Source organism: Mustela putorius, unplaced genomic scaffold (assembly GCF_011764305.1).
Source record: "Mustela putorius furo isolate JIRA1106 unplaced genomic scaffold, ASM1176430v1.1 tig00000056_pilon_pilon_pilon, whole genome shotgun sequence".
Taxonomy (NCBI): domain Eukaryota; kingdom Metazoa; phylum Chordata; class Mammalia; order Carnivora; family Mustelidae; genus Mustela; species Mustela putorius.
This window is the reverse complement of record NW_025421263.1, coordinates 8,691,165-8,697,164: the sequence shown is the minus strand read 5'-3', so window position 1 is coordinate 8,697,164 and position 6,000 is coordinate 8,691,165.

Here is a 6,000-nt window from a genome sequence, read left to right as displayed (position 1 = left end):
TTCAAATAGAAATTCTTAGTGTCTTTGGAAATGTAGATTACCATTCCAGTTCAAGTGTAGGTAAAGGTCATAAACTGCTTCTCTAACCTTGCTTTCTATAAGCCTTTGGGTAACTGGTAGTTTAAAACCAATTCTTTATACTCAGTTGAAGGCATTCCCATGACCTCTAACTGGACCAGCAGGATTTTACTCTAAATCACTTCAGTATTTAGAAGTCAAAAATTACCATAAGAAAACATGGATACCATTTCAAACCAAGCTTCCCTAAACTTTTGACCTGGGTGCATTTGTGATTAAAGAAGGTAAGGAAAGAACTAACTTTCTTCCAATGGAAAGCTTTTTCAGTTGCCTGTTGTTTAGAATTACTGGTCATGACAGCTTAAAAAAAAAAAAGAAAGAAAGAAAGAAAAAAGGTCAAAAATCCGCATAATGAATGACATCCCGGGCTGTGCATTCTGAAAGTGATATATGTGAAACCAAGGCAGATTTGCTTGCTGCAGCGCTGGGGGTGTGGGGAGAGTAGGATCAGGAATGCTGCCTGGTGGGGTTTTCCAGGGCCTTCTCTTACCTCTACCACCTACTGACTGCTACCCCTACCCACTTTATTCATCCATAGGAACCAATACCTGCCTCATATAGTTCACAGAGATTTTTTTTTTTTAAAGATTTTATTTATTTATTTGACAGACAGAGATCACAAGTAGGCAGAGAGAGAGGAGGAAGCAGGCTCCCTGCTGAGCAGAGAGCCCAACACGGGGCTCGATCCCAGGACCCTGAGATCATGACCTGAGCCAAAGGCAGAGGCTTTAACCCACTGAGCCACCCAGGCACCCTTTTCCCAGAGATTTTTGAGGAACAAATGAAATAAGAAATGTGAGCAAGTTATTGGAAATCCAAAATACTAAAGTTTTCTTTGTGAATGAAATACAGTCATTTTACTCCGTAAAGCTATCCCCCCCCCCCCCAAAGCTGGGAGACACATTGCTGAAGCTTGAAAGTAAATCAGAATTTTCTGGCAGTATGGGGGAAGGGTTGTGGGAAAAAAATAGAACAACACATTTGAAAGAAAACACAATTGTCTAAAATGATTTAGAGCACTGAAGGAAACAGGAGGGGTGTTTATATAGACAAAAGTTAAGTGGAGAGATTGGAGGAATAAACAGGATCTGGATCCTGAGCAGCCTAGTTTATTTCAAAAGAGATGTTTTCTTTAAGTGATAGGGGGCCAGTAAGTGCTTCTAAACATAATAGCCAAATGAATCAATATACATGTAAGATCTTGGCTAATGGTTTTTGGAGGAGCAATTGAAGTGGGTGAGACTAGAGGTCAAGAGATAATTAGAAACCTGTTACCATAGTGCAGGAAAGGAAGAAAGAAGTCCTGAACTAAGACACTGGCTGTGGGAATAAAGATATGGAAGATGTTGAATGGATAGAACTTTGGGCTGGTTTTTTTGGAGGAAGGGAAAGAGGAATTAAGGATTACGTTTAGATTTTCTGGCATACAAAACTGGGTAGATGGTTTTAAGTATTGTTTTTAGTGTTGTCTTTTCAGAAATCTCTAAGAATTGGGGCGCCTGGGCTCAGTGGGCGCCTCTGCCTTCAGCTCAGGTCATGATCCCAGGGTCCTGGGATGGAGCTCCGCATTGGGCTCTTTGCTCAGTGGGAAGCCTGCTTCCTCCTCCTCTCTCTCTCTCTCTCTCTCTCTCTCCTCCTGCCTGCCTGTCCACCTACTTGAGATCTCCGTCTGTCAAATAAATAAGTAAAATCTTTAGAAAAAAAAGAAAGAAAGAAAGAAAGAAATCTCCAAGAATTGACCTCTTACTAATTTTGATTATGTCCTTGTATGTACAAGGATCTATTATGTACTTATAACTTCTGTGAAGTTGTAAATCATCTCAGTCTCGTGTGTGTGCATAAAATTTAGCATTTCAAATTAATTTAAAAATGAAAGTATTTTATGTTGAAAGACATGGTATTTTGAATTTGCTTCAGAATAATCTATTAAGGGAGCAGGAGTAAACAGGGCTAAAAAAGAAATAAGATTAGCTCTATGTTAATAAGTGCTGAAAATGAGTGCACAGAGGGGTGGCAGTAAACTATTCTCTCCGTTCTCTACCTTTAAAATTTGCATAAGGAGCACATTTTTTTTTAGGATTTTAGTTATATATTTGTAGAGAGAGCACAGATGGGGGGAAGGGCAGAGGAAGAAGCAGGCTCCCCACTGAGCAGAGAGCCCCTTGTGGGGCTCAATCCCAAGACCCTGGGATCATGACCTGAGCTGAAGGCACTTAATCCACTGAGCCACCCAGGTGTCCCAGGGACACATTTTTTGGACTAACTAAAAGATTAAACAAATACACAAGTTTGTAAAAAGCATTTCTAAGAAAATTTTGTTCATAAGAAAAGCAAGAGCATACCATTCTAGGAATTAGGTAGTAATGGCAATGCAGTTTTTGAATCTCTCTGGATTTCCCTGTTAAAGCAATCAGAGCAACTAAGAGAACAAAACCAAATGCAGAAATCTACTAAACGATTCTCAGTGACTCACTGGAAAGGATGGTGGACGATTCTGAGAATAGTTGCAGAACCTGCTTGTGCCAATGACTTCAGTGGGATTTCAGGAAGTTGAGGATGCAGGATCTGTCCAGGAATTTGGGCCTAAAAAATTCTCGAAAGGAACAAACCAAGCCAGCTTTCTATGGCAGAGCCCTGCACCAGGGAGAAAACGCTGAAAGTAGAATCCTGTTTGAGTAGGCCAGATACGATAGAGGCAAAGGAGAGGAAATTTAAATAAAATTGGTGGAGAAGACCCGAAGAGGAAAATCTCGGGAATTTTACTGCTATATTTTTTATCACTTTGTAAAAACAACAAAAGAGAGAGATCTAGGGCTGTGAAGTTAGTTAGTTTTTTGGTTTTTTTTTTTTTTTTGGTTTTTTTTTTTCGAGAATTTAATGAAGGGTCTGTTTACCCAGGTATGGACGAAGGGGGGGGGTGCGGTGTTGGGGAAACCACAAGGGAGAGCAGTGTGGGCCATGACCACCCTTGGCCCCGAGAGGGCCTGGTCAGGACTGTGGTCTTCAGTGGAGGGAGGCTACTGATTTGCACTGATTCTGAAGGGAAAGACCCAGAGAAATGAAACCCTTCCCCCCCCCCCCCCCACTCCCTGTGATCTGTGGCTCATTCATTCCTCTTGAGAAGACAGGATTACTCATTTCACTTAAAAAAAGAATTGCAGAAAAGGATTTATCAAATTTCAAGCCAAGATTATGTTATTAGAAAAAAAAAAGACAAAATGGGGGTATATTAAAATAAATCCTTCACATACTACGAAATAATACCAATAATCCAATTCAGAAAATGAATGAAAACTGTAACCTAGTATCTTGAAATATGTTAAAGTAACATAAAGGAAAGTATCATAAGCTGTGATACAGCATCAAAAATCAGAATTTTTTAAAAAATTTCGTAAATGAGTAGAGAAAAAGCTTTAGATGAGAAGTGAAAGAACTCAGAAAATGAAACACTAACAAAGCCAACACAACATGCTCTAAAAGAAATAGAAGATGGCAAAGAAGGAAACTTAAACATCAAAAGGAAATGAAGAAAGAGATAAAGATTTGATTGAAAGTGGTAGCTGTGAACGTCAACAAAACAGGATCCAACATGGATTATGGGCAACCTTTTGAAGAGGAAAACCAAAATAATTGAAACAAATGCTGAAATCTGAAATTCAGTAAAATTTTCTTTAGGAAAGATGTGAAACTGTTTATTGAATGTGCCCCCTGCTTGCATGAGGTAGTAGCCAACAACAGACAGTGCAAGATTTCTAATTCTAACAAAACTATAGCTTTTCACGGGGGAAAAAATATATCCTTTACGCATCAGTGCAGAAAGGGCACAGAAAGTATTGCTGGCTAATAAATTACCCCTAAAACTAGTAACTTAAAACAACAAAGAGTTTGTGTGGTCGGGAATTTGGGAGCCACTGAGCTGGATGGTACTAGTTCACCAGCTCTCATGATGTTGCAGACAAGTTGTCAAGCAGAGCACCGAGCATCTCAAGGCTTGACTGGGGCTGAAACATGTTCTAAGCTCACCCATATAATTGTTGGTACCTCCATTCTTCACCACACAGGCTTTCCATGGGCTGCCTGAGTGACCTCATGGCAGATGGCTTTCTCTCAAAGTTGTGATCCAAAAAAGAAGCAAGAACTCAAGATGTTAGTTGAATCCTTTTATAACCTATCTTGAAAGTTACATACCATGACTTCTGCTATATTCTATCGGTCAGAAAGACCAATATCCATCCTGGAAGGGGCACAAGGGTATAAAGACCAGGATATAAAAGGTATAAAAGACCAGAGATCATTGAGGACTACTTTGGAAGCTCAGAGAAGCTCAGAGAAGCTCCAAGTCACATAACTGAAAGGAAGATCTGTATATCAAACCAAGATCTATGTGACTCCAGAAACCATTCTCTTTATTGTATATTCAAGCTGAGATGGAATGTAGATTACAAATGTTTTAGATCTTTCTCTTTGAATTAACTATAAGAAAAATAGACTAACCTTTCTAGGAGTTTCATATCTATATTTTTAACAGATAAATAGGTCTTACTTTATTTTCAGTGTCCCCGGACATCCCCAAACACTTTTCAAAGTTCAGCCTAACAGCTTAGCCGTTCATCATTTTCAAGTAGAGAAACTCTTTCATTTATAATGTGTATGTATGTGATTTATGTCTGTTTGGTTTTAGGAAGGAAAGATCAAAATGGTTTGGATAACAGGAGCCCAACCTAAATTTTAAGGTAGTGATTCTCCACCTCTTTTGTTGACACATTTCATTATATAATATCCACAAATCACATTCTCTAAGATAGCGCTACTGGTTTCATGAGAAAAGTCTTTAACTGTTGGGAAATTTTTGAGCGTACAATGGCAGATACAGGTTTTCCAAAATTTTAATTTTCATGTGAAAGCTTGAATTTTATCATTGGCAATAAATACCATCAGTTATTTTTCCTTGAACTGGTGGGCTCACTTTTTTATTTTTGAAGAAAAAGTCTACCAAATGTAGTAGTCAGTTTGGGCTGCTATAACAAATTACCATAGATTGGGTGCTTACAAACAACAGAAATTTATTTCCCACAGTCCTGGAGACTGAAAGTCTGAGCTCAGGGTGCCATCATTGTTAGGTTCCCAGAGAGAGAAAGCCCTCTTCTGGGTTGCAAACTGCTGACTTCTCATATCCTCGCATGGCAGAGGAACAGAAAAAGGAAGTCAACTTGCTTGTGAATCTTCCAAGGGAACTAATTGCCATGCATGAGGGTTCCACCATAGTGACTTCACCTAATATTAATATTTCTCAAAGGCCCTTTCTCCTAATACCTGATGGGGAAGTAGGGCTTCAACATATGAATTTCTGTAGGGATACAACACGACATGCAGTCCATTAACACCAAATACCCAAATTCAAGTAATCACAGTCATTCTTTTGGAAAAAATGATGTTCCCATTATTCCATGAAAAAAAGCAGCTACTTAAGTTTACACTCAATCAAAAAAGTGCATTTTCTTTTTTTAAAAACCACTTTATTGAGATATGATTGCCAACAATACAGTGCTTTTTCCTGAGGCAATTATTGTACTTGGTATGCAGAAGTGCTTTATTGGTATTTACATTTCTTCATCAAGAATGTTAGAGAGTTGAGCACTCAAGGGACAAGATTTAATAAAACCTTAAAAGTTTTTACTGCCTCATTGAGGAGGGTGTGTTTCTTTTCTTTTTTTTTTTTTTTTTTCCGGAACTATATGACAATGAAAATGATGATGGCTAGTTCAGTTTGATGCCCCTGCTTGAGTTTGTGTTAAGGTACCAAGAGTTTAGCCACCATTGCTTTTGCATCACTAGTGTAGCTGCCAACACAGAGAAGAAAGCAAATGATTTGTTCATTCATTCATTATTTCCATGATAATGAAGCTGATAAAGTTTCGACCC